At 38.5% G+C, this 13938-nt stretch overlaps 1 pseudogene; it reads left to right on the top strand.

Moving 5' to 3' along the window:
* The first annotated feature begins 9976 nt into the window (after nucleotides 1–9976).
* On the top strand, nucleotides 9977–12537 carry LOC101698708 (cullin-3-like; annotated as a pseudogene).
* Nucleotides 12538–13938: the final 1401 nt, after the last annotated feature.

Below are 13938 nucleotides of genomic sequence, written 5' to 3' on the forward strand. Positions count from 1 at the left end.
AGGATGTATGAACTTCAGGAACAGAGTTCCTGGATACAAATCCTGACCCCATCACTTTTCTGATCTTCAGGAAGACACTTTATATCTCTCTATGTCTTCATTTCTCATTTGGTAGTGTAAACAAAAATCACACCTAATTCCTGTGGTTATTGTGAGAATTATATAAGTTAATATGTACATGACATTTAAAGATTCCTAAAACATAATAAATGCCTAGTTTATGTTAAGTGTTATTAATATTACTGATGATGCCCTGGTTATTAGTAATATTGCTACCACTACTGCCACTACTACTACCACTGTCTCTCTTAAAAAGAGGGTAACAGTTTCTCAGTAGAAACCTGGCATCATTGGAAGTTTAAAAATTCTGGTTAGCATCTCCCACATAAATCTTAGAACTCTATTTCCAAGGAAAAGAAGGTCTACTAAAAGAGAACCATAACAGTGCATTATGACCCCTTGATACCTAGAGAAGTATTTATTGAACATTTGGCTCCATCTTTTCCACAGAAATAAGGGATGTAAAAGTCTCTAGCTTACATACTCATTCTAACTTACAGTGCTGTCAAGTGGCAGCTTCCTCTCACTCCAGAGACCCTCTCCTGTTCATAGCAACAAAGGTGTGACCCAAATAAGTACTCCTAGTGGGAAGGCTGATGCTGTGCTCTGGTAGGACAGAGGCCAAATATAACTTCTTGCTTATTTATTCAAAAGTAAGTTCAAGGGTTTTCAACATGGCTGAATAGAGGAGGAGCCACACTAGAGCTACTCAGAGAAAATTAACTAAAAACAAAGGTAACTGGAAGAAAAGGAGGGACATACATCCTGATGCCAAAATCAATCTGAAATAAGAGACTCATAGATCAAACAACACATAGGCACAGGACTTCATGAAATAGTGTACCAGCCCACAGGGGTTCCCTGTGGTGCTGTTGCCAGTGTGCAGCATGTGGAACAGGAATTACCATTCTGGGATGTTTCCAAACAAACTGCAAAGGTGCAACAAACAACCCACACAGGATAGATGTGGGATATAAGGCCCCTCACCTCTTTTGCCTTCTTGCAAACAGAGCTGCAGGCTGGTAACAAATTCTACAGGCACATACAGGGGTGAGTGACCAGGAGGCTGCTCCCTCCCCAACTGGCTGCCAAGGTTTTTTTTATTGTCACGCACAATAGTGGCTAACCGGAACCTCCAGTGACAACAAGGTTGGGGACCAGAGTGGATAGTAAGTGGAAAAGTACACACCTCCTAACCTGTGACCAGCTATCTAAAAGAAGGCATGAACCACAGAAGTGGGATTCAAGCAGCCTTGGGCTACTCATGGGGCAATGAGTGGGAAGACAGCACTCCCTTGCCCTGAGATAAGCCATGTGAAAGGAGCCAACAAAGTGGAATAGAAGAGACTGCAAGGTCCCAGAGGGGCCAAGTGTACACAGGACAGGGAGCAGCCTCAGGCTGTCTCTGGCTGAGGGTGCCACAGTAACTGGGATAGCCATGCAGCCAAGGGGCATCCAGAAAGCTGCTGGTGGAAGGCTGGGCCCACCCCCCACATCCAGAGGCCAAGACCAGCCCTATACCCAGCATTAATCCTACTGCAGACTTGATGGCACAGATTTGGGCTCTGACTCAAACACCACCACAGAACTGTGGTCACCAGAGGAATTTTATTGGTCTTTCTTTCTCTCTCTCTTTCTCTCTCTCTCTCTCTTTCTTCTTTCTTTCTTCATTTCTTCTTTCTTTCTTTCTCTATTTCATTTTCATATATCAGTCTGATTTTTTTTGGTTGTTTAGATTTTTACTTTTATTGATTGTTTTGTTTTTTGGTCTTGTTTCTCTATTTCCTCAACTGTCTTTCTTGATTTTTTGATATTTTCATGTGAGTGAACATTGTCTCTGGTCTCTCTGGTTTGTTTCAATATTCCTTTACTTTCTCCTTCATTCTTTCCTGTCCTCTTCTCCTGTTTCCCAAAGCTTAAGTGATCATTCTTTGTTCTTGCTTCTACTATGATTCTCTTCATTCCTCTCTGTTTAGTCCTCTATCCTCCTAGATTACCCCCACACATGGGGTAAAATCACTCTAGTAAGGGGAAACTCAATGCATAGAAATTCCTGGTTTATGTTGGATTTTGTTATATAACTGCAGATCTTGCTCCTATGATTAAAGGTACCAAGTTATAGTTACAGATACCACAGTTTGTCAGTTTTTAGGCTGTGCTTGATGCTATTGTTATTGTTAATTGCACTACTTTAAGCAGGAAGCCATACCTGTTGTAATCAGTTGTTCTCCTTGTATGACAACACGGTGATTGTCTGGGTCATAACCATCACCCTAATCCAGTACCAAAGGACTGGGTGCTGAGCCAAATAAAAACTTCTCATCTTTAATAAACTGGGAAGACAGAATCTTAAGACAGACACAAAGACCAAGATCCAGCTACACCTAGAAGACATCTCTGAGGAATAGAAATTTCCTAGGAAAGCCTCAATACTAGTGATAAAGCTGTCTACCATAAGAAATTTACAAGCATCAAAACAAAAGACAAATTAAAATTTAAAAATAGAAAATGACAAGATGCAAAAGCAAAATGCAACCCCAGATTTCTAGCCCACCCAGGACAAGTCCCAAGGACAAGATAGAGGAAATCAAAAGCCACTCACCTGAATTTTCTGAAATGATATCAGCAGAAGTAAAAAAATCAGATCCATGAGGCTATAGAGAAAAACAGGTAAAAAAATAATTTCTCCAGTAAAAAAGAGATGACAATCAAAATGAAGGACATACTTAGTGAATATAGAGTAGACACAGATTTTTAAAAATAGAGGAGCTTAGGAGAAAAATGGAAACCATGAATGCCCAACATAGGAAAGAAATGGAACCCATGAAACAAATTCAAATAGATATTCAGGAGATTAAAAACTCCATTGAAAGTATACACAATTGTCTGAACCAAGGTGAATATCAAATCTAGAAAACAGGATTGTAGTTAGTGACCACAAAAACAAAGATTATTTAAAAATAGAAAGGGATCATGAGAAATCAATCCAGCTACAAGATGATGCAAAGAAGAACAACATAAGATTGACTGGAGTCAATGAGAAAGCAAGGGACAACACAAACACCATTTAAAAAAACAAAACAAAACAAAACCTGTTCACAGAAGTAATGGCAGAAAACTTCCCAAACATGGAAAAAGAATTTGACATACAAATAAGTGAGGCATATAGAACTCCAATTAGCCATGACTAAAATAAATATACACCAAGGCATATAACAATCAAGATTCCAGAAACTCAGCACAAGAACAGAATATTAAAAGCTGTTAGAGAAAAGAAATAAATCACCTATAAAGGAAAGGCCATCAGAATCACAAGACTTCTCAACACAAACCCTTAAGGCAAGGAGAGCTTGAAAATAAAAAAGGCAAGGAGAACTTGCAATGAAGTATTTCAAGTTCTGAAAGAAAACAGCCTCTAACCCAGATTGATGGACCCTGAAAAACTATCTTTCAAGCTCAATGGAGAAATAAGATAATTCCATGACAAAGAACAACTGAAGAAATTCATGACCACCAAACAGCTCTACAAAATGCTCTGAAGGATATTTTAGAATGTGATAGGGAAGACTACAATTCAAAAAAAAACACAAACCAATAGAAAGAAGTTACCAGGCAAGGCAACCAATTAAACAGAAGAGAGAGTCAGGGAACCAACAACAGGAAAACAATATGACAAGGATAAGCCAATACATATCTGTTATAACCATCAATGTAAATGGTCTCAATTTACCAATCAAAAGAAACAGACTGGCAGAATGGATCAAGAAACAAGATCCTTTTGATCCCCGGTACCAAAAAAAAAGAAACAAGATTCAAAACTTTGCTGCATACAGGAAACACATTTAACTCAAAAAGAAATTCATAGACTGAAACTCAAAGGATGGAAAACAAAACTTCTGGTGCCAGGATTCCACAAAAGAGCAGGAGTGGCTATTCTATTTGCAAACAAAGTGAACTTCAAGTCAAGACTGATCAAGAGAGACAAAAAAGGTCACTACATACTTGTAAAGGGAAAACCCCAAGAGAAAGAGATAACAATCATAAACATATATGCGCCAAATACTGGTGCACCAAACTATATAAAACAAATATTAATGAATGTGAAAAATCAAATAAACACTGATACAATTATAATGGGGGACCTCAATAGCCCACTGTCACAAATAGACAGATCAACTAGACAAAAAATAATCAACAAAGAAATATCAGAACTAAACCAAACCCGTGAACAAATAGACTTAGCAGGTGTCTAGAGTATTACACCCCACATCAAAATATACATTCTTCTCAGGTGCATTGGGAACATTCTCCAAAATAGACCACATACTAGCTCATAGAACATGCTTAAGTAAATGCAAATGAATTTATATTATCCCATGTGTATTTTCAGACCATAGTGCAATGAAACTGGAAATAAATGGTAAAAGAAACCACAAAAACTAAACAAACACATGGAAATTAAATAACACCCTCCTCGATGACCAATAGGTCACAGATGAAATTAAAGAAGAAATTAGACAGTTCCTACAATTAAATGATAAGGCCAATACAGCATACCAGAATTTATGAGACTCAATGAAAGCAATCTTACAAGGGAAATTTATAACGGTGAACTCTCACATCAGGAAAACAGAGTGAGCTTAAATAAACAACCTAATGTTGAACCTCAAACTTGCAGAAAAAGAACAAGTCAAACCCAAAGCTCATACAAGGGAGAAAATTATAAAGGTTAGAGCAAAAATTAATACAATTGAGACTAAGAAAACAATACAATGGGGCCGGGGATTTAGCTCAGTGGTTTCGCTGCCTGCTGTGCAAGCGCAAGGACCCGAGTTCGATCCCTGATACCAAAAATAAATACAGTGAATTAATCAAACAGTTGGTTCTTTGAAAGATTAAATAAAATTGATAAGCCCTTAGACAAGCTTATGGAAAAAAGGACAGAAAAGACCCAAATCCATGGAATTAGGATTGAAAATGGTGAAATCAAAATAGATTCTGCAGAAATCCAGAAGATCAGGGGCTGGAGATTTAACTCAGTGGCACTGCCCCTGCCTCACAAGTGCAAGGTTCTAATTCAATCCCTGGTACAGGAAAAAAAAATAGCAAAGAAATCCAGAAGATCATCAATATCTACTTCAAGAAACTTTATTCTAATAAAATGGAAAACACAGAAGAAATGGACAAATTCCTAGATACATATGAATTACCAAAGCTGAATCAAGAAGATATGCTAAATAATGCAATATGAGTCAATGAAATTGAAGATATAACTAAAAATCTACCACCAAAGAAAAGCCTAGGTCTTGATGGATTCACTGCTGAATTCTACAAGAAATTCAGAGAAGAGCTAATGCTATTACTCTTCAGATTCTTCAGTGAAATTGAAAAGGAAGCAATACTGTCAAATTCATTCCTGGAAGCAAGCATTACTCTGATACCAAACCCAGAGAGCCGGGGATTTAGGTCAGTGGTTCTGGCGCCTGCCTCAAAAGCTCAAGGTCCTGAGTTCAATCCCCAGTACCAAAAAAAACCCCCCAAAACAACAACAACAAAAAAAACCAAACCCAGAGAAGGACCCAACCAAAAAAAGAGAACTACAGGCCAATCTCCCTAATGCACATAGATGCAAAAATCCTCAATAAGATACTGGCAAACAGAATGCAGCAAGTTATCAAGAAGATTATACAGCATGACCAAGTAGGATTTAACCCAGGGATGGAGGGACAATTCAGCATATGAAAATTCATAAATGTAATACACCATATCAATACACCATAGACTCAGAAAAAGCATTTGACAAAGTCCAACACCCATTCATGATAAAAATCCTAAAGAAAATGGGAATAGATGGTCTTTATCTCAATCTGATAAAAGCCATCTATGACAAACCAATGGACAACATCATACTAAATGGTCAAAAACTGAAAGCTTTCACTCTAAAATCAGGAACAAGACAAGGGTGTCCACTGTCACCACTCCTATTCAATTTAGTTCTGGAAACATTAGCCAAAGCAATTAGACAAGAGAAATAAATAAAAGGAATAAAAATAGGAAAGCAAGAAGTCAAACTATTATTATTTGCAAATGACATGATATTCTCATAGAAGTCCCCAAAACACCACTAAAAGATTTCTTGATTTAATAACCAAATTTAATTGTGTAGCTGGATACAAAATCAACACTTAAAAATTAATAACATTCCTGTACACAAATAACAAATTTACAGAGAGAGAAATTAGGGAAACCATGTCTTTCACAATAGCATTGAAAAAATGAAATACTTAGAAATCAATCTAACAAAGAAATCAATCTGACATTGAAAATTACAGTACTCTGAAAAAAGAGATCGAAGAAAATTTCATAAAATGGAAAGACATCCCTTCCTCATGGGTAGAAGGAACAAACATAAAACTGGCCATACTCCCAAAATAGTTATACAGATGTAATGCAATCCCAATCAAAATACCAATATCATATCTCACAGAACTAGAGAAAACATTCCTAAAATTCATTTGGAACCAGGAGAAGCCCAGAATAGCAAAAACAGTTTTGGAAAACAAAGCCAAGGCAGGGGGCATTACAATGCCCGAGTGAGTTGATATTGTACTACAAAGCTACTGTGATAAAACAGCATGGTACTGGCATAGAAACAGATTTGAGAATCAATGGAACAGATTAGAAGATGCAGAAACAACTCCAAACATACTCAGCCACTTCATCTTTGGGTAAGGAGCCCAAAACCTTCACTGGAAGAAAGATAGCCTCTTTAATAAATGGTGCTGGAAAAACTGACTTTCTACATGCCAAAGACTAAAACTAAACCCACGTCTCTCACCATGCACTAAGCTAAAGTCAAAATGGATCAAAGATCTAAATATTAAAATAGAAACACTAAATCTGCTGGAAGAGAGAATAGATACAACTGTTGAAGACATAGGTAGAGACAAAGACATAATGAACAAAGCCCTGATCCCAGGGGAAGTATTACAAGGAATCAACAACTGGGATCTCATCTTATTAAAAAGCTTGTGCACACCAAAAGAAATCATCAACAGAGCAAAGAGACAACCAACAAAGTGGGAAAAAATTTCTTCCAACTATTCCACAGACAAAAGGCTGATATCTAGAATATATAAAGAACTGAAAAAGGTCAAACTCTCTAAATTTAAAGACCGAGTCCAAAAATGGGCATCTAACATGAATACACACTTCTTATATGAAGAAGTACAAATGGAAAATGAGTATATGAAAAAATGTCCAACATCACTGATCTTTCCAGAGATGCAAATTAAAACAACCCTGAGATTCCATCTCACTCCAGAAAGAACAGCTGATATCCAGAAATCAACCAATAGCAATACTGGCTGGGGCTGAGGGTAAAAAGGAATCCTTCTCCACTGCTGGTGGAAATGTAGACTGGTGCAACCACTGTGGAAATTAGTGTGGAGATTCTTCAAAAAGGTGGGACTAGAGGTTCCATTTTACCCAGCTATTCCCATTCTGAGTACCTTCCAGAAAGAATTAAAAACATCACACTACAGCAATATATTCACACCCATGTTTACAGTGCCGCAGTTTGTAATTGCTAAATCTTGGAAACAGCCCAAATGCCCATCAACTGATGAATGGAAAAAGAAACTGTGGTTTTTTTATTCAATGTTGTACTACTCAGCCATAAAGAAGGATAAACTTAAGACAGTTAAATCTAAATGGATGCACTTAAAGACTATACTCTAAAGTGAAATAAATTAGACACACATGTGTAAATTTTTCATTGTTTCTCTGGTGTGAGAAACTGAAAGTTAAAAAAACACAATGTATAATAGATAATGTGAAATAGGAAGAAAAAGTTCAAATAGGAAGGGACAGTGGGGGAGATGAGGAGGAAAGGAAGAAAGAGAAAAGGAAAAAAATAAGGAAAGAAAGATAAAATAGAAACAAAGCTTTTGTAAATGAGGGGAAGAAGGGTTGAAGGAGGGGAAGAAACTGGGAAAAAAATAAAAATTAAGATATATCATGTACAGGTGAAATTCCATATGAAGAATGTGATTATTATGTATATCTAAATTGTACCAATAAACTTAATTCAAAATGAAAAGTAAGTTCAAATATCTCCATCATGAATATTCCTAGAGAAGACCCCCTGATATTTTTAGAACTTTGAAAATGGCGGGATTTGATTTTAAATTAATGAGAGGGAACCAAACTTCCCTTACCAAATTACTCTGCCCTTCCCTTCTAGGTCAAAGTGTATTTCATCCCCTGGTAGTGAGGATGCTATAAGCAAAATTTTCTTCCTATGTAATGGGGAAATAAATGATTTGAAAAACTTGGGGGAAGGGTGTGAGGGTAGGTAATTGAGAGTGTGAGTGCACGCGGTCAAAATACATTATATACATTCAAGTCGAACTCCCCCAAAGGTGTAAAATTGTTGGTGGGAGGGTATAGCAAAGGGCTGATGTAGGAGAATGATTAAAGTATGTTGTATTTATGCACAAATCTGCCAAAATGAAACCCATTAATCTATATAATGCACTAATAAAAAGAAAAAGGAAAAAATTCAACATTCAAATGAACGTGGCTGATGTGTACAGAGTAAGCTTGCAGAACGTGACATCTGATCTCTCTCTCCTCCCTGAACTGGTATTGTGAACCTATCATAAATGCCATTCAGAAAACTTCCCACCATAAGATGGCTCTCTTTAAGGCATGTTTGCAACAGCAATGGATTACTCACCTCATAGGAGAGACAAGGGAGTTGTTCTGATTCTTGATGTAAAGAGTGGAGATTTGAGAGGGGTCCTGATCTGCCCGACCACTGGCTATGCACAGTACCATCATATCTATGCTAGAGATGAAATGGTCAAGGCTTCAGGAGGTTAAGAGACTTGTCCAAGATCATTCATCTTTGCTCTGCCTTTTCCTCCACAGAGAACAAGGGCCACAGCCACCAATGGTATCGAATATACCCCAAATTCTCCTTCAGCCATAAACTGTAAGGCAGCAAGAGGGAAAGAGTGAAAAGAAACAAAATGCCTGGACTTTCAAAATGGACAAAACCTAGATGCAAAACAGGCAGGACCTCAGAAGATGCTGTCTTACCTTTGTAATCAGAGATGAGCGGAAGGCAGAGGGAGAGTCCTGAGAAGGGATGGTACTTCACTTCTCTAAGGAATACTTTACTTTCCTCCCCTGTCTAAACTCCACCTTCTCTGAGCCAAAGGAACACTGTTATTTCTGAGGTTTCTTGCTGGATGCTGAAAACATGTTCCCCTATTTTCCTGTATAGCCAAAAGAGCATCTATGGCATAATATGTGGACAACTGTGATTGTGAAAATGTTTGCTCACCTATGAGGTGGGACGCTAATCCTGGTAGCTATGTTGAACAGCTGTTGCTAGAATTAAATGGCATTTGTGAAGCTGTCAGCATCATGCTTAGCACATGGTTCATTCCCTAAAAAAGGTTAACTCTCTATTTCTTTTTTTGAAAAATAGAAGTGGGAGAAAAACTGGTACCATATTCTCTGAGGGCCTTCTCCCCTTTCTCTCTTCTCTGCTTTGAACTTGAAGTAGAGGGCCTAGGCTTAATAATTTTTACCCCTGGTTCTGAGTTTTTCCTTTCTTTTTGAAATCTAAAATTTTGAGATATGACAGCAACCAACAAAATAGAGTTCAATTCTCCAGGATTTTGAGCCTTTGTAACCCTACGATAAGATAAAACAGTTTCACTTACTGAGTGGTTTCATAATGTTATATACTTAGAAGAAATGGAAAACTATTAATGTAGGAACCAAGAGTTGTGCAGTGAGATGTTTGTCCGCCGCCGCCATAGCGGAGGACCGTGATAAAGGGAGCCGACCCGGGAGTGAGGGGGACCCTGCGGAGCCGCAGCGCCAGCGCAGCCGGAAGCAAAGAAGCAGGGTCCGAGCCCCCCCGCCGGCCTCCGCAGCAGCCCAGGGCCCCGCCCACTCCTCAGCCCAGCCCCGGAAGCCGCCGCCGGGGAGGGAGGGGACGAGCACCACGTGGAATTTTAGCAAAGGCACAGGCAGGCGGAAGGACACCAAGATGCGGATCCTGGCCTTTTCGATGACCATGGGATGAAAAATACTTGAACAGCATTTGGGACCTTCTGAAAAATGCAATTCAAGAAATTCAAAGTGAGAATAACAGTGGTCTTAGTTTTGAGGAGCTCTGTAGAAATCCACATACAATGGTTTTACATAAACACAGAGAAAAGCTCTACACTGGACTAAGAGAAGTTGTTACCAAACATCTCATAAATAAGTTTCAGGTTATGCATTTTTGGCAGGAATAATACATAAGTGATGTAGTGTCCTCAGTGCATCACATCAGGAGGCACATGATGTCAGTTTATCCCATTATTGGTGATGTTGACTTTGATCACTTGGTGTCTGCCAGATTTCTCCACTGTGAAGGTGAGAGAAGATGTACTAAATTCATTGAATAACAACTTTCTTCAAACACTAAACCAGGCTTGGAATGATCATCAGACAGCTATGGTGATGATTAGAGACATACTCATATATACGGACCGTGTATATGTACAACAAAATAATGTGGAGAATGTCTACAATTTGGGATTAATTATTTTTCGAGATCAAGTTGTACGTTACGGGTGTATTAGGGATCATCTTCGGCAAACTCTTCTGGCTATGATTACAGGAGAGCGTAAAGGAGAAGTTGTAGACAGAGGCACAATAAGAAATGCTTGCCGGATGTTAATGATTTTAGGTCTTGAAGGAAGATGAGTCTATAAAGAAGATTTTGAGTCTCGTTTTTTGGAAATGTCTGCAGAATTTTTTCAGATGGAAAGCCAGAAATTTTTAGCGGAAAACAGTGCTTCGGTATACATACATAAAGTAGAAGTTAGAATTAATGAAGAAATAGAATGAGTGATGCACTGCCTTGACAAATCAACTGAAGAGCCCATTGTAAAAGTGGTTCAGAGGAAACTCATTTCCAAGCATATGAAGACGATAGTAGAAATGGAGAATTCTGGGCTAGTACATATGCTGAAAAATGGAAAGACAGAAGACCTTGCTTGTATGTACAAGTTATTTAGTCATGTGCCAAATGGTTTGAAGACGATGTGTGAATGTATGAAGTCCTATCTGAGGGAGCAAGGTAAAGCCCTTGTTTCTGAGGAGGGAGAAGGAAAGAATCCTGTTGACTACATCCAGGGCTTATTGGATCTGAAGAGTAGGTTTGTTCACTTCCTCCAGGAATCATTCAATAATGACTGGCTCTTTAAACAAACTATCGCTGGTGACTTTGAGCATTTTCTCAACCTCAACTCCAGGTCTCCTGAATACCTCTCATTATTTATTGATGATAATTTGAAAAAGGGAATAAAAGGGCTAAAAGAACAAGAAGTAGAAACAACACTGGATAAGGCAATGGTCCTTTTTAGGTTTATGCAAGAAAAAGATGTATTTGAATGTTACTATAAACAGCACCTGGCAAGGAGGCTTCTCACAAATAAAAGTGCTTCTGAGGACTCTGAAAAAAATATGATATCTAAATTAAAGACTGAATGTGGATGTCAGTTCACATCAAAACTGGAAGGAATGTTTAGGCATATGAGCATCTCAAACACAACTATGGATGAATTCAGGCAACATCTACAGGTAACTGGGGTGTCTTTAGGTGGTGTTGATCTCACAGTCCGGGTGCTCACGACTAGATATTTCCCCACTCAGTCAGTCACACCAAAGTGCAACATCCCACCAGCACCAAGACATGCTTTCAAAATATTCAGAATGTTCTACTTAGCCAAACACAGTGGTTGACAGCTCACACTCCAGCATCATATGGGCTCTGCAGATCTCAATGCCACCTTTTATGGTCCAGTTAAAAAGGAAGATGGGTCTGAAGTTGGTGTTGGAGGTGCACAGGTGACTAGTTCTAATACTCGGAAGCACATACTGCAAGTCTCCACCTTCCAGGTGACCATATTAATGCTCTTCAATGATAGAGAAAAGTACACATTTGAGGAAGTTCAACAAGAGACATATCCCAGAGAGAGAGCTGGTTAGAGCCCTGCAGTTGCTCACCTGCAGTAAACCAGCACAGCGGGTTCTCACAAAAGAGCCCAAGTCAAAGAAAATAGAAAATGATCATATATTCACAGTTAATGACCAGTTCACATCTAAACTGCACAGAGTCAAGATTCAAACAGTTTCTGCCAAACAAGGTGAATCTGACCCAGAAAGGAAAGAAACAAGGCAAAAAGTCGATGACAGAAAACATGAGATAGAAGCTGCTATAGTACGGATAATGAAATCTAGAAAGAAGATGTAGCACAATGTTTTAGTAACAGAGGTAACTCAGCAATTGAAGGCTCATTCTTACCAAGTCCAGTTGTTATTAAGAAATGTATTGAAGGACTTATTGAAAGAGAATATTTGGCACGAGCACCTGAGGATTGCAAAGTCCACACGTATGTAGCATAAAATGTGCTCAGAAATTTGATTTATTCTTGGACTGTACTCTTCACTTGGACTGGGAAGTTCTTTTAAATCATTAATATTAAGAAGACCATCTCTTCTATTAAAATTACAGTACATATTCTAGACCATTCAGATTGAGCCTTTACTCCCTTTGAGGGTTTTCAACATCAGTTGATTGAGCTTCAGGCTTTCCAAAGTTTATCCCTGTAGAGATCATCTTTACAGTTCCTCAGAAAAATATGAATGTGCTAATTTTTTTTCAGTACTGTATAAAAACAGAAAAAAATAAAAAACCAGAAATTTAGAAACTACAGCTCATTAAAATAAAATTGTTGGATTTCAAAAAAAAAAAGAGTTGTGATGTGACCAAACCCAAAGTAAAGATAGCAGGTAGCTTTTTCAAAAACACTCTCCAGAACAGGAATAAAATTAGAGATCATAACTATGCTGCAGTCTGGAGGCTGCAGTCAGAGATCACCTATTGATACTGGCATTGTACCACATGGCAGGAGGCCCATCTCACCCTATGGCAAAGGTTTGAACATACCTGACCCTCAATGTTTTAAATGAAAAGAACCAAATCAGCCAACCCTCAAGAGAGTGAAATAAGAAAACTGCACTTTGATTATCAAATGGAAGGGAGAAACGAGTGGATTAGTTAAAACCCCACTAACCACAGAGGAAGTGCAGATAGGCGAACCCTACAAAACCTTGGCTCAACCAGGAAGCTTAGAAGCATGAGCAGTTTGAATGGTAGAGGAAGGAAAAAAAAAAACAACCCAGAGCTCTCTACCAGGGGAAAGCTCTTCAGAACATGTTATTTGTATTAGTTAGGTTTCTTAGCTGGAAACAACAAACTTTGGCTGAATTTTACTCAAAAATAGTAATAATTCCTTAAAAATATATTTAACAGCTTCATAAATGCTGGGAAGATGGAGAGCCAGGAACTGAAGAAGGCCAGGACCAGAGCCAAAACCATACCATAGGAATTTTCTGGGAGAAAAAGGTATACTAGCTTGTTTGAACTGCAATAATAAAGTGCTACAGACTGGGTGGTTGAAACCACCTAGATTTCTGGCCTCATTGTTCTGGAACCTAGAAGTCCAATATCATGGTGCCAGAGGCTCTGTTCTTGGCTTCTCTCTCTGGCTTCAGGATGGTCAATCATGTTCATGTGGCATTCTCCCTATATCTCTTCACACTATCTACCCTCTATGCATATCTGTGTCCCAATTGCCCTTCTTTTTAAAGGACACTGGGCACATGGGTTGGACACTGGGCACGTATCCTAATGACCTCACTCTATGAGTGAGTTGATTTCATCTGCAACAACCATAATTCCAAACATGTCCAATCCTGAACTACTTAAGGTTAGGTATTCAGCATATGTACTGGGGGCAAGGG

Source organism: Heterocephalus glaber, unplaced genomic scaffold (assembly GCF_053883595.1).
Source record: "Heterocephalus glaber isolate CG9 unplaced genomic scaffold, H.glaber_assembly_v1.0 deba00001543, whole genome shotgun sequence".
Taxonomy (NCBI): domain Eukaryota; kingdom Metazoa; phylum Chordata; class Mammalia; order Rodentia; family Bathyergidae; genus Heterocephalus; species Heterocephalus glaber.